Source organism: Phocoena phocoena, chromosome 9, assembly GCF_963924675.1.
Source record: "Phocoena phocoena chromosome 9, mPhoPho1.1, whole genome shotgun sequence".
Taxonomy (NCBI): domain Eukaryota; kingdom Metazoa; phylum Chordata; class Mammalia; order Artiodactyla; family Phocoenidae; genus Phocoena; species Phocoena phocoena.
Genome location: NC_089227.1, coordinates 16,285,552 through 16,309,177, shown reverse-complemented (window position 1 = coordinate 16,309,177; position 23,626 = coordinate 16,285,552). Strand labels below are relative to the sequence as shown.

The 23,626-nt window shown below is 41.4% G+C and overlaps 1 protein-coding gene across 8 annotated transcripts in view; it reads right to left on the bottom strand.

Moving 5' to 3' along the window:
• The window catches only part of COG5 (component of oligomeric golgi complex 5), a 282,724-nt gene that overhangs the window by 46,796 nt on the left and 212,302 nt on the right, over positions 1-23,626 (bottom strand). The gene's annotated exons all lie outside the window — the stretch shown is intronic.

The window sequence follows — 23,626 nt, the reverse complement described above, 5'->3', positions numbered from 1 at the left end:
TCATCAACCTACCTTTCTCATCAACCTCCTCTATATCTTTTCCCAAGCTCCTGTCCTTTATGTCAAAAACTCCACCTGGCACATGGGATTTGATAACTACAGTGGGTAGGGAAGGCAAACACAATTTGCTAGGAATGGATCACTTGGAGTTTTTACTTTTTTTTTTCTTCAAAGAACCTTACACTTTTGAACAACAGATGGAGTTTCCACCTACCCATGACTGATCACTGGCTCCTAAAACACTGGCCTTGTTAATTTAACTTAGAATCATAAGTCTGTACATTAATTCTTTGAAGAAGAGAAAACGGTTCGTTGTCAGGTATACTGACCTTTTCCATCTTCCAATAATGAATACTAAGACTAATTTACTAATCAACAGGAAAACGCTTTCCATATACATATATTATAGAGAATAAGACCCCTTTGATTCAAGGTAATTTAGGTTTCATACACATTGAATTTCAAACCACAGAATTTCCAAAAGAATTAAGTTTATTACCCTTAGGGATACAGACAAACTAAAATCTCAGAATCCCACTATTAAGGCCTAAACTAGTCAAAAATTTTTAAAAAAAATAATTAGTAGTTTATACATTTGTATATAGACTAGTACTTTCACAGTTTTTGATATAAATTCTAATGCAATTAAACCTACAATCTTGTATGCATTATTAATTTTCCATAGCAAAGAAGTTCTTTGTATATAGTCTAAAGGTAACTTTCAATTTAACTAGTCTTAATAATATAAAATTATTGGTTGGCCAAAAAGTTCCTTTGGGTTTTTCTGTAACATCTGATGGAAAAACCTGAACGAACTTTTTGGCCAACCCAATACATTATTGAGCGCCAAGCTAATGAGGCTCTCTCTAAATATTAATCTTAATAGCATTGTTTATAATGTCAAACCAGAAAAATAAAGGTTAATTACCTGATTGAGAGCAATGATTATCTAAACTACAAATTTATTTTGCAAAATCTGGCGATGTCATTCTATGTTTGTGTTTGCCACAAATGACTATGACTGTCTGAGAAGTCTTTTTCTTTTTTTAACATCTTTATTGGAGTATAATTGCTTTACAACGGTGTGTTAGTTTCTGCTGTATCACAAAATGAATCAGCTATACATATACATACATCCCCATATCTCTTCCTTCCTGCGTCTTGAGAAGTCTTAAGGAAGTAGCTCTGCTATTCTGCGGTGGCCTGATTGACCTCCTTAACCCCATAACTTCCCATTCTGATAGTGAATTTGTCAATTTCTCTGTGGAATTCCATCCACTTTGTCTTATTAGTCTCAGGCTGTGTCGTAAGGTGTATCATAATTCTTATACCTTCCTAGTAAATTGTTCTTGTTCTCATTTTATGACCACCCTCTCCCCAACCCCTAATAATGCTTTTTGCTTTAGAGTCTATTTTGCCTGCTGTTAATATAGTTATATCAGCTTTTGTCTAATTACTATTTGCCTGAAATATTTTTTCTCCAGTCTTTTACTTTCATTCTTTATATGTCCTTAGATTCTAGGTACATCACACAAAACTAAATTTAATTATTAGTTCTATCCAACTTGAGAAATGTCACTGGCCAGTTTACTCTATTTACATTTACTGTGATCAATGATATATTTGGAATCCATCTTACTATGAACTTTTTATATGATTTTTTTTTGCTTCTTTTTATTGTTTACTTTTCAACTTTTTACTGAACTGGTACCCTTTTTTTTTTTTACCCATTTTCCCCATCAATTAACTTAGAATTTATACATTCTATTTCTCTTCTTTCAGTGGCATAATTAAATTGTTAAAATTCATACTCAACTTAAGTCAAAGTATCTATGGCTTTACAGTCCTCCTGAATAACACAAGCATTTTAGAATGGTTTCAAATTCATTATCCCTTCCTCATTGTAAGCTTTGATGTGGACTTGTATTTTGGGGGGGGGTTTTGTTTGCATGTCCCAAACTAGTCACTATTATTTCTTATTTTATGCAACTAAGGCTTAGAATTACCTACATATTTACCAATTGTTTGTGCTTACTATTCCTTTTTGCATTTCAATCCTTCCTTTAGAGTTAGATTTCCTCCTTCGGTGTTCAACCATGAAAGGGCTTCCCTCTCACTGAGAGTGAAGGCCAAAGCCCTCACTACCATCCCTGGCATGATCTAGAGTTGAGGTTAGAGTTTCAAGGATATTAGATGGGCTCACAGGAATTCTAGGAAAGCCAGAGCATTTAGTCAGTCTCTAGTCTCCCAGTATCCAGGAATCTGGGCATATAAGCAAGGCTGAAAAAGGCAGAGTGCTTAGAACTAGAGGCCCTGGGCAGAAGGTGCCACTTCCCGGTGATATAACCAAAGTCTGCAACTAAAACTGCTTCAAATATCTACCAGACTTCTGTTGGCTTTTAAGCCACTTGCACCTGCCTCCTCAGCCCCACTGATTGTGATCAATCCCTTTGGCTGCTAATTAAATTCTTTCTTCTGTTTAAAACCTGCGTATTGTAAAAAGTGAAACAGAGCTAACTGGAAAGTATAAACTGAAAAACAAAAGTTCTCCCTGCACATCCTTAGTCCAATCCTCCAAGGTCATACACTAACACTTTCTTGTGGTCTTCTATTTAAAAAAGGAAAAGGAAATAGAAAAGCCTTTATAAAACAGCATTTATTTTATATATCTATCTTATTTACAGGTGGGACTACTAAATGTAGTATTTTCACCTTCTTTTTCTAGCCTAATAACATACCTTGAGACTCTTCCAAATGAGCACACAGAAATCTTCACAAGACGACAAAGTATTTCTCTCACTGATTTGTAACTAAACCCCAAACTATTAATATTTTCTTGAAGCATTTTATTTGTACGCTTAAGAAAGGAAGGAAGAGGATCTAAACTCCCGGAGTGCAATGTTCCTCGTCATTACTGTTACTCTTTTAAGGTTATTAGAATGATTACAGTTAGAAATTAGATTTCCCAACTAAATAGGGTTCTTGGCAAAGATAGGGTTTACATACGTTTTGAATTAACAGAAATGAAACATCTATATGCTAAGTGAAATAAATCAAAGACAAATACTGTATGATATAATTTATATGTGGAATCTAAAAAATATAACAAACTAGTGAATGTAACAAAAAAGAAGCAGACTAACAGATACAGAGAACAAATAAATAGTAACCAGTGGGGGTGAGGGGCAAGATAGGCGTAGGGGATTAGGAGGTACAAACTCTAAGGTATAAAATAATCTACAAGGATATATTGTACAACATGGGGAATAGGCTTCCTCATTATGAGGGTATAGAAGCTCTCAAATTTCATCCCTTTTTGGGAATTCACTTTTTTTATACTGTGATGCCCTAATGCACGTACACAATATTAAAAAATTAATAAATCTGTATTCTTTTTCTCCTGTTAACTTGCCTACTGTCAGTTTATTTCATAGACCCAGCCATCAAACCTAGAAGGGTGGAGGGAAAGTCTTTCTTCCCCTACATGTACATTGATTTTACAGAAGTCACATATAATTCTAGAACAGGCTTTTGCTTTCATTGATTTTTCTCTATTGGTTTTGTTTTCAACTCTTTGATTTCTGCTCTCATCTTTATTATTTCCTTCTGTTAACTGCTACGGTGGGGGGGGGGGGCTTCCCTGGTGGCACAGTGCTTAAGAATTTGCCTGCCAATGCAGAGGACATGGGTTTGAGCCCTGGTCTGGGAAGATCCCACATTCCACGAGCAACTAAGCTCGTGCGCCACAAATATTGAACCTGAGCTCTAGAGCCTGCGAGTGAAACTACCAAGCCCGCGTGCCACAACTACTGAAGCCCACGTGCCTAGCGGCCGTGCTCTGCAACAAGAGAAGCCACCACAGTGAGAAGCCCATGCACTGCAACAAAGACCCAACGCAGCCATAAATTAATTACTTAAATAATTAAATTAGGGGGAAAAAAAAGAATCTGCCTGCCGATGCAGGGGACACAGGTTCAAGCCCTGGTCTGGGAAGATCCCACATGCCACGGAGCAACTAAGCCTGTGCGTCACAACTACTGAGCCTGTGCTCTAGAGCCCCCGAGCCCCAACTGCCTGAGCCCACATGCCACAACTACTGAACCTGCGTGCCTAGAGCCCGTGCTCCACAACAAGAGAAGCCACCACAATGAGAAGTCTGTGCACTGCAACAAAGAGTAGCCCCCGCTCACCGCAACTAGAGAAAGCTCGCGTGCAGCAACGAAGACCCAACTCAGCCAAAAAAAATTATAAAGAAAATTTAAAAAGAAAATTAAACTGCTATGGATTTAATTTGTCTGCTTTTGCCCTAGTTTCTTGAGGTGGAATATTTGAACAGTAATTTGGGACCTTTTTTTTTTTGCCCCCCATATAAGCATTTAATGCTATGTATTTCCCTAAATTAACTGCATCCCAGGAAGTTTGATATGGTATATTCTCATGTTTATTTAATTCAAAATATATTTTTATATTTCCCTTTTGACCCAGAGATTATCTGAAGGTATGTTATTTAATTTCCAAATATTTGAGAGATTTTCCAGATATTTTTCAGTTACTTTGAGGGGAGGGGTCACAAACCTCTTTGAAACCTGTTACAACATTTTTCCAGAAAAAACTCATATAACATTTTGTAATTTCCTGGGGTTCACAGATCCCCTGAAAACCCTTCACAGAACTCCTAGATTAGCAATTCCTACCCTAAGACATTGAAAAATGATTTTTTAAAAAGGCTGTCCACAAAGGAGAAACATTTTCTGTAGCCCTATCACAGACAGAACACTTTCCGTATGTACCATTTTTTTAGGTATGTCTCAGAAAATAATCTAAATTGGCACAAGTTCATACTAGTGAGTTTAGTAAGAGCTGGCTGCCCAAAAGTTAGCTGCTATGTGCTTGATATAGTAAAGGGAAAAAACAATCAATAATTTCTAAGATGCAAATGAGTTCTTTTATACTCAAATGCAGTGAATTTTAGTTTGCATCCTAACTTTTAAAAGAAAGTGTCTTTTTGTTTTGTCATTTTTTTCAAATTAAGACTGCTGTTTTTCTGCTGATAAGAGAGAGCAGGAGCACACAAGCTACAGGTAGACAGCAATACATTTTCAGCTTTTCAGCACCCTGAAGTTACAAATATGTCATAAAATTCAGAAGAAATATGAGAACTAGCCTAGTACCTTGAAAGCTCTCAGAGGCTCCTCTGTGAAAACCGTCTTCCTCTATGGGTACTCCATTTGTCCCTGTTGTCTGGGGGTTTTACAGTTGCCCTTTCAACCATGCCTCCCTCCCGACCACTACCACCACAGCTCTGCAATTTAAAATCACGTCTAATGCTGGTGGCTCAGAGATCCCATCACACTGGATATTGCAAGAGCCAATCCCTGAGCGTGTTTTGGCTTTGGTTCCATTTGCAAGGCCATCTTGCCTCGTGTCACGCTAGGCTGATACCTATGGCAGCCCGAGGAGGTAAATATAGGTTTTCTTTCTATCTTATTTGTAAGTGTAGCTATATCTTTGTCATTATAAGTATTTGTATGACATTATAAGTATTTGTATACTAGGGAATAGGGTACTCTGAGTGAATCCCAGCCTAACCCTGACTAAATGCTGACAACTTTCTCTCCCAGAAACATACTTTAAAATAGTATAATTTGAAGTATACATTAGAGAATTAAATTATATTCCTATACCTTGAAACAGGGATAAGATTATACCTTCTTGATCACTAAGATGCTTGAAAAGATATAAAAGCTCTATAGTTTTAAGATCACTTCCAATTCCGGTAAAAATGGACCAGGTTAATTCAGACTAATCCTGTCAATGGCAACACCTAGAAAAGCTGAATTATATATTTAAAAAACCCTCATGGTATCAAAGTGCTAACATGGCAGTGAAAACTCATGGGGGCCTGATCCAAATGCCCAGTTTCTTTTCAAGTCTCTTATTACTTCTTGTACTTTCTGGAGTTGACATGGAAAATTCTATTTGTTTTATTTGTTCACATTCTGAAATAAAGGAAGAGATAAATGAAAGTATATTTTGTAATGAAAGACATAAGGAAAAATAGGAGAGGGGAAAAATTAATATTATATGCTTGTGGTAATGTAAACAAGTTTAGGACAACAAAGATTCGAGAATACAATATATGATAAGGGAATAAATATATGTCATCAAATAAGGCCATAGAGAAAAAAGCTCATAATTTTTAAAAGTAAATTAACATTAATTAAAATCATTAAGTAAATTATCATAGTAATGAATTTCTATCTTCTTTGGGCTATGAAGCTGATAGTCATATGCCATAAAAATTTCATACACACTTAGGAGTAAATATTTGCAAATCATGTATCCATACAACTCAACAGCCAAAAACCAGTCTGACTGAAAGATGGGCAGAGGATCTGAAAAGACATTTTTCAAAGAAGATACCCAGATGGCAAACAGGTACACAAAAAAGTGCTCAACATCACTAATCATCAGAGAAATGCAAATCAAAACCATAACAAGGCATCACTTCACACCTGTTAAAATGGCTGGTAAGAAAAAGATAAGAAATAACAAGCACTGGAGAGGATGTGGAGAAAAGGGAACCCTGTGCACTGATGGTGAGAATGTAAACTGTTACAGCCACTGTGGAAAACAGTATGGAGGTTCCTCAAGAAATTAAAAACAGAACTACCATATGATTCAGCAATCTGAAGAAAATGCAATCACTATCTGGAAAAGATATATGCACCCCTATGTTCACTGAAGCATTATTTACACTAGCCAAGATGTGGAAACAACCTAAGGGTCCATGGCAAATGAATGGATAAAGAAAATGTGGTGTATATGTATAATGGAATATTATTCAGCTACAAGAAAAGAAAGAAATCCTGCCATTTGTGACAACATGGATGGACCTTGAGGGCATTATGCTAAGTAAAATAAGTCAGATAGAGAAAAACAAAAGCCTTTGATTTCACTTATATGTAGAATCTAAAAAACAAAACTAAACAAACTCATAGATACAAGAGAACAGATTGGTGGCTGCTAGAGGTGAGGGGTAAGGGGTGGGAGAAATGGGTGAAGATGGTGAAAAGGTACAAACTTCCAGTTATAAGACAGTAAGTCCAGGGATGTAATGTACAGCAGGGGGACTACAGCTAACAATACCGTATTGTATATTTGAAAGTTGCTAAAAGAGAAAATCTTAAAAGTTCTCATCACAAGAAAAAAGAGTTAGGCTGTGCACCTGAAACTAATATAATGTTATGTGTCAATTATATCCCAATACAAACAAATATTTTAAAAATTTAATACACACTATTAGGATTCAAGAAGGGAGATTAGGCCATTAGGAATTAAAAAGAAAAGCTCATTAACTCTTTTTTTCTGTTCCAAGTTCGCAACTTGGCTTTGTGATAGATGGCGTCATCGGCCCCAATCCTTCATCTCTTTCTGCAGCCATATCCTTTGCTATTTAGTATCACACTGTGGCTGGGTTGCTTTGGTGAGCCACACTTACGGGGCTATTTTCTCTCTTGTGCCTCTGCCTTCACTGTGAAACCAAGCTCAGAATAGCCTGCTGCAGGATTAGAGACATGAAGAACAGAGTATTAACTATGGTTAAAGCCAGCCTAGATCAGCAGCTAGCCTTGTGTGGAGTAAACCCAGCCAAAGTCAGCAAAGTCACCTAGCTGCCCCTCACAGGCCCCAAGATGTATAAGCAATAAACGCTTACTGCATGCAACTCAGATTTTGTAGCTATTATACAACAATTTTGTGGCAACAGTTAAACAGACTTTTGAGCAGACTTTAACTGACGACTGCATTTTTAAATTTCTGCTGAAAATATTTGCTAATTACAACACCATTATTTGACATTTCTCTCTATCTTCACTATGGCCTACTGAATCTTAGACAGCATGACTACTTACTACCAACCTGACACAGCCCCCAGAAAATCAAGCTCTTACGAGTCTGGGAAGCAAGTCAGAGAGCTGTCTTAATGAAAAGAAGGAGTGATCCTAAAATACACCAACATAAGAAGAGAGGTAACAAAGAGTGGAAAGCTGTCTGAAGAATCAAGAGGGTAGGTAACCCAAAGGATCAGTGTATTAGTATTACAGCTAAAGTGCGTTTGGTTCAAGAGAATCTACCGATACGTTTCCTCTGCTTGCGCCTAACATAAAAACTCTTCCAAGTGATTTCGTATTTTTTTAAAAATCTTCTACTTGAATGTTAATAACACAGGCTATTACCATATAATATCATATGGAGCAGTATCCAAGTAGACGACATTTAAACCTGCATTAAACAATCCTTTTGAAACTAAAAAAGTTAAACTCCTATGTTTCTATATCATCATTTAAATATCACACATGCAGGTTTTCTTCCATTATAAGAATGTCAAGTCTCTAAACTACTTGTTAATTATACAAAGAATAAAGTGTATATTTACAAAGCTTTTAAAAAACCTTACTGTCGTCTAGAGCTACTGACCTCATCATACACAGCTACTGACCTGCTCAGAAGCTGAAACCTCCCCTTAAATGTCATCCTTATTATTGTTTCAAATGGTCTGCAATCTAATTAAATGCCAATCCACTTTTTCACAATTTATAACATTTGACATTTATATTGGGATTCTATATGTCATGCCCAGAAACCATCAGATAATAGTTATTATTAGAAAATGCCCTAACAATTTACCTTTTAAAAGGAATACTTACTAGTCTTGTTTGCCTATAATTTTGTTATCACAGTAGTTTGTAAGCCTATATATTACCAAGGTATCGCAATAATTCCCTTATATAATAATACTTTAATTTTCTTTTAACATATAGAGAACAAGGAAAACACTGATTCAAACTTGTGGTAGCAAGGTCTAGTGACATGTTCTACTAAAGTTCACATTTCAGAACTATACAAATTACCAATATATCACCATTATATAATCAATTTGTTCAATCATAAAATATTATGATATATACATCTATAGGTGTGTGTGTGTGCATTTGGAATATAAAATTCTACTTAGTAGATTAATTGTAACTTCACAGCTGCTGTCAAGACAAGTAAGAATTCTTAAATGAAGACAGTCTAAAAAAACACTGATCTCATTTTCACAAAAGAGCACCTTGGAAACATACTCAATTAAATACATGTTAAGGAAATAAACCCTAAGACTTATAACTCACATGTGCGAATTCAAGGCTAAATCCCTGTTATTTCTAAATTAAATCACTAAACCATCTAAACATCTGCTACCATCTGAATGTTCGTACTCTCCACCCACCAATTCATACGTTGAAACCTAATGCCCCAGGTGGCGGGAGTCTTTGGCAGCTGATTAGGTTATGAGGGCAGAGCACTCATGAATGGGATTTGTGCCCTTATAAGAGAGGCTTGAGAAGGCCCCCTTGCCCCTTCTACACTGAGCTTACAGAATAAAGACAGCCATCTATGAACCAAGAAAGGGGCTCTCACCAAATGCCTAATCTGCTGATGCCTTGATCTTGAACTTGCCAGCCTCCAGAACTGTGAGAAATAAATTGCTGTTGCTTATAAGTCACCCAGTTTAGGGCATTTTGTTACAGCAGCCCGAATGGACTACGACACTATCCGTTAAGAATAAAGAAGTAAACTATGATATGTAAGTATACTATGCATGTATTAAAATAGCAGATACAGATCTCTATGTTATATTGTAAAGTGGGTAAGTAAATCACAAAACAATACTACTTAAGTAAAAAAAGAAAGATGTATTTGTGTTGTGGTACAAGAGAGTTTTTTTGTTTGTTTTTGTACACAGGCCTCTCACTGTTGTGGCCTCTCCCATTGCAGAGCACAGGCTCCGGACGTGCAGGCCCAGCGGCCATGGCTCATGGGCCCAGCCGCTCCGCGGCATGTGGGATCTTCCAGGACCAGGGCACGAACCCGTGTCCCCTGCATCGGCAGGCGGACTCTCAACCACTGCGCCACCAGGGAAGCCCAACAAGAGAGTTTTAAAGCTTGGTCTAGACTCAAATCGGAGTCTGAATGCTAGTTTCAAGACTTGCCTGCCGGCATTGCACTTTTAGGAGCCTATATCGGCCAGGCTACTAAGCTTTCTCAGCCTGAATTCCCACACTTTGTAGTGGCGGATATTGATACTTCCATTTCAAGGGTTGTTGTGAGATAAATGAGATAATACATTTTAATGCCTTGGCACAATCCAAGCAACTATAGATGTTTAATAATGGTAGTTATTTTTACGACCCTATCCTAACCTTAAAAAATGAATTCCCGGGCTTCCCTGGTGGCACAGTGGTTGGGAGTCCGCCTGCCGATGCAGGGGACGTGGGTTCGTGCCCCGGTCCGGGAAGATCCCATATGCCGTGGAGCGGCTGGGCCCGTGAGCCATGGCCACTGGGCTGGCGCGTCCAGAGCCTGTGCTCCGCAACGGGAGAGGCCGCGGCAGTGAGAGGGCCGCATACCATAAAAAAAAAAAGAATTCTCTGGTACCATTTAAGAGTCAGAAAGAAGGATGTAAGGATTTGTCCCTAGAGAGCTTTAGGTTTTTATGACATAACTCTGGTGATTAATAACAAAGAAGACTTTCATGTGTAATGATAAAATAATTTCAGATTATTATAAGCAAATATATGTACTATGTATATCACTCATATATGTTATATTCTACTATATCCTAAGACATTCAAATAATAAGGTTGAAAAGAAAAACATACAGCTTTTTTAGGCATATGAAAGAATATACCCAAAAACACATAGTGAGTTTAGATGGTCTACACAAAGGATCAACTTGAGAAATCCTTTTACCATCCTTTCTCCTGATGTGAACTAAAGCTATAGTTAAGCATGTTAAATGTTTCGATAGCCAAGAAACTTCCACAACTAACCTCTAGGAAAATAAATTTAGGATTCTGGAAAGCTACTCATTCTACATTTCAAGTTTTGTATTTTCAAGTTGCCCTTTTAAAAAACACACTGTTGTTAAAATTCTAGCTTTCCTTTATTTCACAGCTTAAACATTCATTAATGATATGATTTCTGTTACTTTTCAACCTTGTGGGCTTGAGACTTAAATATCTCACCTACAGAAAGAACTGTTCCTTTATAGACTTATACCAAATTTCAAGTAAACATTTCCACTTACAGATAGAGTAGATATTCTACTTTAAAACATGTTTCAGGGCTTCCCTGGTGGCGCAGTGGTTGGGGGTCCACCTGCCGATGCAGGGGACACGGGTTCGTGCCCCAGTCCGGGAGGATCCCACGTGCCCTGGAGCGGCTGGGCCCGTGAGCCATGGCCGCTGAGCCTGCGCGTCCAGAGCCTGTGCTCTGCAATGGGAGAGGCCACAGCAGTGAGAGGCCCGCGTACGGCAAAAAAAAAAAAAAAAAAAAAACAAAAAGAAAAACATCTTTCAATCTTTCTCTCACTAAAGATTTAACACTTGGCTATTTTCTTCTAAATGTTTTCAGTGAAATAATTATAAAGGAAGAGGAATATGGTAAGATCAAAGAACAAAACGTGTCAAATTTAAAAACATAGAGGAGGGGCAGAAAGTGTTATTAATAGCCAAAAGAGATGAACATTAAAAGTTACTTGTCATTACTCAATAATATTTAAAATAATAAACATATGATGCTGTTTGAACTGTTATTTAATGCTTAGGCTTTCTTTAAACACTAAAATGAAAGCAGAAAAGTAAAACGACCTTAAAAAAATTCACTTAAAAAAATTAAAAAAAAAAAAAATTTTAAGAAACTGTGAACCAAGATGGCAGAGTAGAAGGACATGCTCTCACTCCCTCTTGTGAGAACACCAGAATCATTAACTAGCTGCTGGACAATCATCAACAGGAAGACACTGGAACTCATCAAAAAAGATACCCCACATCCAAAGACAAAGGAGAAGCCACAATGAGACAGTAGGAGGGGCACAATCACAGCAAAATCAAATCCCATAACTGCTGGGTGGGTGACTCACAGACTGGAGAACATTTATACCACAGAAGTCCACCCACTGGAGTGAAGGTTCTGAGTCCCACGTCAGGCTTCCCAACCTGGGGGTCTGGCAATGGGAAGAGGAATTCGTAGAGAATCAGACTTTGAAGCTGTAAGGCCAACTGGCCCGAGGCAGGGGAACACAATCAGATTCACAGGTTGCATCAGAACGAAGTTCTCCGGACCACCCAGTTCCAGAAACTGCCCTGGAGACATTCCGGACCACCCAGTTCCAGAAACTGACCTGGGGACTTTGAAACCAGCCCAGCCTTCCCGCCTTTCGAGGGGCGGGACTAACGGTCCCCCAGGATACCCGAAAAGACCACCAAATAAGGAATACCCTGCGCCCTCCCAGATTCACCACACCCCTTTCCCTTCTTCCCCTATAAAATCTTGCCCAACCCTCGCCCGGGCGCGACTTCTCTGGCCCCCTTTCTCCCGTACCAGTGAAACTCGCCCAGGAGCGCTCCCTAATAAAGCTCACTTGAAGTTTTCCTCTGTTTCGTGGTGCCGTTTGTTAAGATCCAACCTTACATTTGGTGCCAAAACCCGGGAGGGGTACCAAGCCCCGCGGGTTACCGTGTGGGCCGCTCCTCCCCTCCCCCTCCTCCCTCATCCACCCGATCCGGCAGAAAACGGGGTAAGTCCCCCTCCCTTGTTCCCTCTGACCCTCAGAGTCCCTGCCCACCGGACTCCCTGTCCTTAATCGCGGTCGCGTCAGTGATTCCTCCGTTCTCTCTCCGGGCCTCGGGCAACTGTGGAGACGTCCCAATCGCCTGACTGCCCTCCGACCTGCCGGGAATTGGAGACTGAGACCAGGGACGCCTCTCTCCCTCTCCATTCACTCAGGGACAGACTGGGGGTCATGGGAACCTCACAATCGAAACCAGATTCTAAGACGCCCCTGGGGTGTCTACTAAGCCAATTTTACAGCCCTCGGTTTCTCCCAAGATCTCCGTCGCCGACGGCTTATTTTCTATTCCACTGTGGCCTGGCCACAATATCCTCTAGACAATCAATCCAAATGGTCTCCTGAAGGGACTTTCGATTTTAACATCCTCCGTGATCTAAGTAATTACTGCCACAGGACGGGCAAATGGTCCGAGGTCCCCTATGTTCAGGCCTTCTGGTATTTGCGCTCCCGCCCTTCCCTCTGCGTCGATTGTTCCACTTCCCAGATCCTTCTTGCCAAACAGACATCTCCTACATTCAAGCCCTTAATTTCCTTTGACGATGACCCCTCTCCACTAGCCGACCCTCCCGAATCTCTCGCCTCTCCCCTCTCCAGAGCTCCTCTCCAACCTCCACCCTACCCTGAGGCGGTCCCTCCTCCTCCCGAACCTGCTCTGTCCCCTCCAACCGTTCCCCCGCCTCCCGCCTCCCTCGACGGTTTCTCCTCCCACGCCCCTTGCTTCGCCAATTAGTGCACATTCATGCTCTGACGACTCCCAGGATTAAAATCTCCTCTGCCTTGTGAGGGAGGTAGCAGGAGCGGAAGGATTAGTTAGAGTTCATGTTCCCTTTTCTCTCCAAGATCTCTCTCAAATAGAAAAGCGATTAGGTTCCTTTTCTGCCGACTCTTCCCGTTACATCAAAGAATTTCGCTATCTCCCTCAAGCTTACGATCTAACCTGGCTTGATATCTTTGTGATCCTATCTTCTACTCTGACCCCTGACGAGAGGGAAAGAATTCGAAAGGGTGCCCGAAACCATGCAGATCAGGTTTACCTCACCGACAACTCCATGCCTGTCGGAGCGACTGCCGTACCTGGCACCGATCCAGGCTGGACTTAACAGGATGGCCAAGATGGCCGTCGTAAATGCGACCTCACGATCCAATGCCTCCTGGCTGGCATGCAGGCGGCCGCTCATAAGGTAGTCAATTTTGAAAAATTAAAAGAGATAACCCAAGAACCTAACGAAAATCCAGCTATCTTTCTCAATCGCCTTACAGAGGCCTTAACTCTCTACACCCGGCTGGACCCCGACACCCCGGCAGGGGCAGCGGTCCTAGCCACCCATTTTATCACCCAATCAGCCCCGGACATCTGAAAGAAATTAAAAGGGGCAGAAGACGGCCCTCAAACCCCTATTCGAGATCTGGTAAAAATGGCCTTTAAAGTCTATAATGGCCGTGAGGATTTGGCAGAATCCAGCCGACAGGCTTGGATGCACCAGAATGTGGCCCTCCAAACCCAAGCTCTTGTAGCCGCCCTAAGGCCGGCCATCTCCCATGGATCACAGCATCCACGGGGTCCGCAAAAGGCAACCCCGCCGGGGGCCTGCTTCAAATGCGGAAAAGAAGGCCACTGGGCTCGCCAACGTCCCAATCCCCGACCTCCTTCTAAGCCCTGTCCCAGCTGTGGGCTAACGGGCCACTGGAAGAGTGACTGCCCTACGACTGGCCCCTCCCTCAGCATCTCCACGCGGGGTAGGGGTGGGGGGCAGGCCGACCCAACGGCATTACCACTTGAACTACTGGGATTGGCTGACGACTGACGGCGCCCGGACTCCAAGACCCCCATCACCCTCGCCGAGCCCAGGGTAACGCTACAGGTTGCAGGTAAGTCCATCTCATTTCTGGTGGACACGGGGGCTACCTATTCGGTCCTGCCTACTTATTCCGGGCCAGTTTCTCCTTCCCAGATCTCGGTCATGGGTATTGATGGCAAACCATCCTTCCCACTCCAGACGGGTCCACTCCCATGTCATATCGAAGGACTCCCTTTTACTCATTCCTTCTTAGTCATACCATCCTGCCCAGTTCCCTTGCTAGGCCGAGATGTCCTTTTCCAGTTAGGGGCCTCCCTCCAGCTGGTTAGACTTGACCCTAAGGTCCCCTCTTCCCAACTCCTGCTTCCTTTTCTCGGCCTGTCTCTAAAACCCTCCCCCTCCTATCCCCCTCTTCCAATCACACCGAACCCAATCAATCCCCAAGTCTGGGATACTTCTAAGCCCATAATAGCAACACACCATTCCCCCTGTCCTCATCCACCTAAAGGACCCCTCCAAATTTCCATCAAGGCCCCAATTTCGCATCTCTGAGACTCACCTTAGGGGCCTACAACCTATTATCACCAGACTCCTAAACCAGGGACTCCTCATCCCCACGGACTCCCCCTGCAACACTCCCATCCTGCCTGTCCGCAAGGCCTCTGGGGATTATCGCCTGGTCCAGGACCTCCGACTAATTAATGAGGCCATAATTCCTCTCCACCCAGTAGTACCAAACCCATACACCTTGCTCTCCCATATCCCCCCATCCACAACCCACTTTACGGTTCTGGATCTCAAAGATGCCTTTTTCACTATCCCCCCACATCCCGACTCCTATTTCCTCTTCACCTTTACCTGGACGGATCCGGACACTCATACTTCCAGTCACCTCACCTGGACAGTTCTTCCCCAGGGCTTCCGCGACAGTCCTCACCTCTTCAGTCAGGCGCTGGCACAGGACCTCACCTCCTGCTCCCTTACCCCCAGCACACTCCTTCAATACGTAGATGACCTCCTCCTTTGTAGCCCGTCTCTCAGCCTCTCAAGACAACATACTGCAGATCTCCTCAATTACCTTGGCTCTCGAGGTTATCAGGTCTCCCCAGCCAAAGCTCAGTTATCTGTATCTTCTGTAACCTACCTGGGGCTCCACCTTACCCCTACTACAAAAGGTCTAACAGCCAACCGCACCCGGATTATCCGTGAACTCCAGCCTCCGGAAACAGCAGAACAAATTCTCTCCTTTTTGGGCCTTACAGGGTTTTTCCGACACTGGATCCCTAACTTTGCTCTCCTCGCTAAACCCTTATATCTAGCCGCTAAAGAAACCCCTCAAGGACCCCTCACCTTTCCTTCCGCCGTTCGACAGGCCTTTCTCACTCTCTGTAACGCTCTGATATCTTCTCCCCTTTCTCTGCCCAACCCAAACCGACCTTTTCACCTTTTTGTGGATGAACAGGCCAGAATAGCCACTGGACTCCTTGCCCAGCCTGTAGGGCCTTCCCACCGCCCCGTGGCTTACCTCTCCAAACAGCTAGACCCAACCATTCAGGGATGGCAACCATGCCTTCGGGACATAGCAGCGGCAGCCGAACTGACCAAACAAACACTCAGACTGACTCTGGCCCACCCACTAAGCGTGTTTTCCTCCCACCAGCTGGTCGACCTCCTAGGCCACAAGTCTCTCTCCCTCCTGGGCCCCTCCCACATCCAGGAGTTCCACCTACTATTCATTGAAAACGCAGCTATTTCCCTCGACCTCTTCCCCCCTGCCTAAACCCGGCCTCCCTCTTGCCTATCTCCAATACCGATACCGGGACCTCCCCTTCCCACGCCTGCTCCCAAGTCGTAGAGGCCCTCAGCCCGCTGAGAGAGGGACTCTTTGACACCCCTCTTTCAAAACCGGACCGCACCCTCTTCGTAGCATGCTTGCTCCGTTTTCTTAGGTTCCTTCGCAGGCACATGGAGGAAGTCTCTCAGGTGGCCACAAACCAAATGCTCCTCGGTCATTACACCTTGCTTCCTACAGAACCCCCCACTGGTCTCCCCTAAGCCTCGGACCTCTGGTCGCCCGACTCCCCTTTCGACGCCCCCATTCAGCATGAAGTAGCCAGAGATCAGAACACCACCCTATTACACCAAAGATGTCGGGATGTAAGGCCAACTGGCCCGAGGCAGGGGAACACAATCAGATTCACAGGTTGCATCAGAACGAAGTTCTCCGGACCACCCAGTTCCAGAAACTGCCCTGGAGACATTCTGGACCACCCAGTTCCAGAAACTGACCTGGGGACTTTGAAACCAGCCCAGCCTTCCCGCCTTTCGAGGGGCGGGACTAACGGTCCCCCAGGATACCCGAAAAGACCACCAAATAAGGAATACCCTGCGCCCTCCCAGATTCACCACACCCCTTTCCCTTCTTCCCCTATAAAATCTTGCCCAACCCTCGCCCGGGCGCGACTTCTCTGGCCCCCTTTCTCCCGGACCAGTGAAACTCACCCAGGAGCGCTCCCTAATAAAGCTCACTTGAAGCTTTCCTCTGTTTTGTGGTGCCGTTTGTTAAGATCCGACCTTACAGAAGCCTAGTGGGATTTGACTGCAGGACTTCGACAGGACTGGAGGAAACAGAGACTCTAGGAGGGCACACACAAAGTAGTGTGCGCATTGGGACCCAGGGGAAGGAGCAATGACCCCAGGGGAGACTGAACCAGACCTACCTGCTAGTGTTGGAGGGTCTCCTCCAGAGGCAGGGGGTGGCTGTGGCTCACTGTGGGGACAAGGACACTGGCAGCAGAAGTTCTGGGAAGTACTCCTTGGCGTGAGCTCTCCCAGAGTCTGCTATTAGCCCCACCAAAGAGCCCAGGTAGGCTCCACTGTTGGGTTGCCTCAGGCCAAACAACCAAGAGGGAGGGAACTCAGCCCCACCCATCAGTAGTCAAGTGGATTAAAGTTTTACTGAGCTCTGCCCACCAGAGCAACACACAGCTCTACCCACCACCAGTCCCTCGCATCAGGAAACCTGCACAAGCCTCTTAGACAGCCTCATCCACCAGAGGGCAGACAGCGGAAGCAAGAACTACAGTCCTGCAGCCTGTGGAACAAAAACCACATTCACAGAAAGACAGACAAGATGAAAAGGCAAAGGGCTATGTACCAGATGAAGGAACAAGATAAAACCCCAGAAAAACAACTAAATGAAGTGGAGATAGGCAACCTCCCAGAAAAAGAATTCAGAATAACAATAGTGAAGATGATCCAGGACCTCAGAAATACAAAGGAGGCAAAGATCGAGAAGATGCAGAAATGTTTAACAAAGACCTAGAAGAATTAAAGAGCAAACAAACAGAGATGAACAATACAATAACTGAAATAAAAACTACACTAGAAGGAATCAATAGCAGAATAACTGAGGCAGAAGAATGGATAAGTGACCTGAAAGCCTGAATGGTGGAATTCACTGCTGCGGAACAGAATAAAGAAAAAAGAATGAAAAGAAATGAAGACAGCATAAGAGACCTCTGGGACAACATTAAACGCAACAACATTCACATTATAGGGGTCCCAGAAGTAGAAGAGAGAGAGAAAGGACCTGAGAAAATATTTGAAGAGATTATAGTTGAAAACTTCCCTAACATGGGAAAGGAAATAGCCACCCAAGTCCAGGAAGCACAGAGAGTCCCATACAGGATAAACCCAAGGAGAAACAAACCAAGACACATAGTAATCAAACTGGCAAAAATTAAAGACAAAGAAAAATTATTGAAAGCAGCAAGGGAAAAATGACAAATAACATACAAGGGAACTCCCATAAGATTAAGAGCTGAATTCTCAGCCAGAAGCGAGTGGCATGATATACTTAAAATGATGAAAGGCAAGAACCTACAGCCAAGATTACTCTACTCAGCAAGGATCTCATTCAGATTTGATGGAGAAATCAAAAGCTTTACACAAAAGCAAAAGCTAAGAGAATTCAGCACTACCAAACCAGCTCTACAACAAATGCTAAAGGAACTTCTCTAAGTGGGAACACAAGAAAAGAACCTACAAAAACAAACCCCAAACAATTAAGAAAACGGTAATAGGAACATATATATCAATAATTACCTTAAATGTGAATGGATTAAATGCTCCAACCAAAAGACACAGGCTTGCTGAATGGATTCAAAAACAAGACCCATATATATGCTGTCTACAAGAGACCCACTTCAGACCTAGGGACACATACAGATGGAAAGTGAGGGGATGGAGAAACATCCCATGCAAATGAAAATCAAAAGAAAGCTGGAGGAGCAATACTCATATCAGATAAAATAGACTTTAAAATAAAGAATGTTACAAGAGACAAGGAAGGACACTACATAATGATCAACGGATCAATCCAAGAAGAAGATATAACAATTATAAATATGTACGCACCCACCACAGGAGCACCTCAATACATAAGGTAACTGCTAACAGCTGTAAAAGATGAAATCGACAGTAACACAGTAATAGTGGGGGACTTTAACACCTCTCTTACACCAATGGACAGATCAATCAAAATGAAAATAAATAAGGAAACAGAAGCTTTAAATGACACAACAGACCAGGTACAATTTAATTGATATTTATAGGACATTCCATCCAAAAACAGCAGATTACACTTTCTTCTCAAGTGTGCACGGAACATTCTCCAGGATAGACCACATCTTGGGTCACAAATCAAGCCTCAGTAAATTTAAGAAAACTGAAATCATATCAAGCATCTTTTCTGACCACAACGCTATGAGATTAGAAATGAATTACAGGGGAAAAAAACAAAAGAACCACAAACACATGGAGGCTAAACACTACATTACTAAATAACCAAGAGATCACTGAAGAAATCAAAGAGGAAATCAAAAAATACCTAAAGACAAATGACAATGAAAACGTGACAATCTAAAACCTACGGGATACAGCAAAAGCAGTTCTAAGAGGGAAGTTTATAGCTATACAGGCCTACCTCAAAAAACAAGAAAAATCTCAAATAAATAATCTAACCTTATACCTAAAGGAACTAGAGAAAGAAGAACAAACAAAACACAAAGTTAGAAGAAGGAAAGAAATCATAAAGATCAGAGCAGAAATAACTGAAATAGAAACAAAGAAAACAATAGCAAAGATCAATAAAACTAAAAGCTGGTTCTTTGAGAAGATAAACAAAATTGATAAACCGTTAGCCAGGCTCATCAAGAAAAAGAGGGAGAGGACTCAAATCAATAAAATTGGAAATGAAAAAGGAGAGGTTACAACAGACACCGCAGAAATACAAAGCATTCTAAGAGACTACTAGAGGCAACTCTATGCCAATAAAATGGACAACCAGGAAAAAATGGAAAAATTCTTAGAAAGGTATAACCTTCTAGGACTGAACCAGGAAGAAATAGAAAATATGAACAGACCAATCACAAGTAGTGAAGTTGAAACCGTGATTAAAAATCTTCCAACAAACAGAAGTCCAGGACCAGATGGCTTCACAGGTGAATCCTATCAAACATTTAGAGAAGAGCTAACACCCGTCTTTCTCAAACTCCTCCAAAAAATTGCAGAGGAAGGAACACTCCCAAACTCATTCTATGAGGCCACCACCACCCTGATACCAAAACCAGACAAAGATACTGCAAAAAAAGAAAATTACAGACCAATATCACTGATGAATAAAGATGCAAAAATCCTCAACAAAATACTAGCAAACAGAATCCAACAATACATTAAAAGGATCATACACCATGATCAAGTGGATTTATCCCAGGGATGCAAGGATTCTTCAATACATGCAAATCAATCAATGTGATACACCATATTAACAAATTGAAGAATAAAAACCATATGATCATCTCAATAGATGCAGAAAAGCTTTAGACAAAATTCAACACCCACTTATGATAAAAACTCTCCAGAAAGTGGGCAAAGAGGGAACCTACCTCAACATAATAAAGGCCATATACGACAAACCCACAGCAAACATCATTCTCAATGGTGAAAAATTGAAAGCATTTCCACTAAGATCAGGAACAAGACAAGGATGTCCACTCTCACAACTATTATTCAATACAGTTTTGGAAGTCCTAGCCTCAGCAATCAGACAAGAAAAAGAAATAAAAGGAATACAAATTGGAAAAGAAGAAGTAAAACTGTCACTGTTTGCAGATGACATGACATTATACATAGAGAATCCTAAAGATGCCACCCAAAAACTACTAGAGTTAATCAGTGAATCTGGTAAAGTTGCAGGATACAAAATTAATGCACAGAAATCCCCTGCATTCCTATACACTAATGATGAAAAATCTGAAAGAGAAATTAAGGAAACACTCCCATTTACCACTGCAACAAGAAGAATAAAATACCTAGGAATAAACCTACCTAGGGAGACAAAAGACCTGTATGCAGAAAACTATAAGACACTGATGAAAGAAATCAAAGATGATACCAACAGATGGAGAGATATACCATGTTCTTGGATTGGAAGAATCAATATTGTGAAAATGACTCTACTACCCAAAGCAATCTACAGATTCAATGCAATCCCTATCAAATTACCAGTGGCATTTTTTTTATGGAAGTAGAACAAAAAATCTTAAAATTTGTATGGAGACACAAAGACCCCAAAGAGCCAAATTAGTCTTGAGGGAAAAGAACGGAGCTGGAGGAATCAGACTCCCTGACTTCAGACTACACTACAAAGCTACAGTAATCAAGACAATATGATACTTGCACAAAAACAGAAACATAGATCAATGGAACAAGATAGAAAGCCCAGAGGTAATAAACCCATGCACCTATGGTCAACTAATCTATGACAAAGGAGGCAAGGATATACAATGGAGAAAAGACAGTCTCTTCAATAAGTGGTGCTGGGAAAACTGGACAGCTACATGTAAAAGAATGAAATTAGAACACTCCCTAACACCATACACAAAAATAAACTCAAAATGAATTAGAGACCTAAATGTATGACCGGACACTATAAACCTCTTAGAGGAAAACATAGGAAGAACACTCTTTGACATAAAGCACAGCAAGATCTTTTTTGATCCACCTCCTAGAGTAATGGAAATAAAAACAAAAATAAACAAATGGGACCTAATGAAACTTAAAAGCTTTTGCACAGCAAAGGAAACCATAAACAAGACGAAAAGACAACCCTCAGAATGGGTGAAAATATTTGCAAACGAATCAATGGACAAACGATTTATCTCCAAAATATATAAATATCTCATGCAGCTCAATATTAAAAAAACAAACAACCCAATCCAAAAATGGGCAGAAGACCTAAACAGACCTTTCTCCAAAGAAGACGTACAGATGGCCAAGAAGCACATGAAAAGCTGCTCAACATCACTAATTATTAGAGAAATGCAAATCAAAACTACAAAGAGGTATCACCTCACACCAGTTAGAATAGGCATCATCAGAAAATCTACAAACAACAAATACTGGAGAGGGTGTGGAGAAAAGGGAATCCTCTTGCACTGTTGGTGGGCATGTAAACTGATACAGCCACTATGGAGAACAGTATGGAGGTTCCTTAAAAAACTGAAAATAGAATTACCATATGATCCAGCAATCCCACTACTAGGCATATACCCAGCGAAAACAATAATTCAAAAAGACTCATGCGGGCTTCCCTGGTGGTGCAGTGGTTGAGAGTCTGCCTGCCGATGCAGGGAACATGGGTTTGTGCCCCGGTCCGGGAAGATCCCACATGCCATGGAGCAGCTAGGCCTGTGAGCCATGGCCGCTGAGCCTGCACGTCTAGAGCCTGTGCTCTGCAACGGGAAAGGCCACAACAGTGAGAGGCCTGCGTATCGAAAAAGAGAAAAAAAAAAAGACTCATGCACCCCAATGTTCATTGCAGCAGTATTTACAACAGCCAGGTCATGGAAGTAAACTAAATGCCAATCAACAGAAGAATGGATAAAGAAGATGTGGTACATATATACAATGGAATATTACCCAGCCATAAAAAGGAATGAAATTGGGTCATTTGTTGAGACGTGAATGGATCTAGAGACTGTCATACAGAGTGAAATAAGTCAGAAAGAGGAAAACAAATATCATATATTAACGCATATATGTGGAACCTAGAAAAATGGTACAGATGAACCGGTTTGCAGGGCAGAAATTGAGACACAGTTGTAGAGAACAAAGGTATGGACACCAAAGGGGGAAAGTGGCTGAGGGGTGGTGGTGGTGGTGGTGGTGTGATGAATTGGGTGACTGGGATTGACATGTATACAGTGATGTGTATAAAATGGATGACTAATAAGAACCTGCTGTGTAAAAAAAAAAAAAATGTGATCAAATGTATTCTATTGGAATGAATCAAACGTAGACCATGTTTGCTGTCTAAAAAAAAAAATTTTAAGTCTGGAACTTTCTGTTACCCTTTAGCATTGTAGGATGGTAGGCCTGAGTAATTTAGGGTCACAGACTATTTGACCAACAGCATCAATTCAATCCAATGTTTTTGATATATTTTGTTAAAGCCTTTTGCCACCACTGCCTTAACTGAAGTCACATGTCACATTTACCACTGCCCCTGCCTGACACAGAAGAGTGATATATTTTCCATACATATGCTGGCTCTTCTTTATAATGTTGTTTTCAGGTGGGACCATCTCATAAGGATATTTTTTTCCTGACACTTCCAGTAATTACACTGAACTCTACTGGATATAATACCGAATTTCATTTATAGCAATAAACCATGTTTTTAAAAGTAATAAGTATCATAATAAAGCTTCTATAAAAAAAAGTTTGAGAGAAAAATTAGTCATCTAATTATCTACAAAGAGCTTCCATGGTCTCTGTAGGGCCAGTTTTCAATAAACAAAGTTTAAAAAAAAAGATGCTTCTAAATTATTTGTCAAGACTGCAAGAATAATTGAGTAGAAAATAGCACCATATTAATATGCAAACACAATGGAGCCATCCATTGGAAGTGAAAGCAGGAAGTCTCATGAAATGATTGTTAGCACCAAGGATCATTTTATGCATTCCTTAAGTTCAATTTGTTACCAACCTACTCTAAAAATTATTCCAGAACCAACTAGAACTACTAGGATATAGGTAAAGCCAGATTACAACTGACCCTTGAACACATGGATTTGAACTGGGA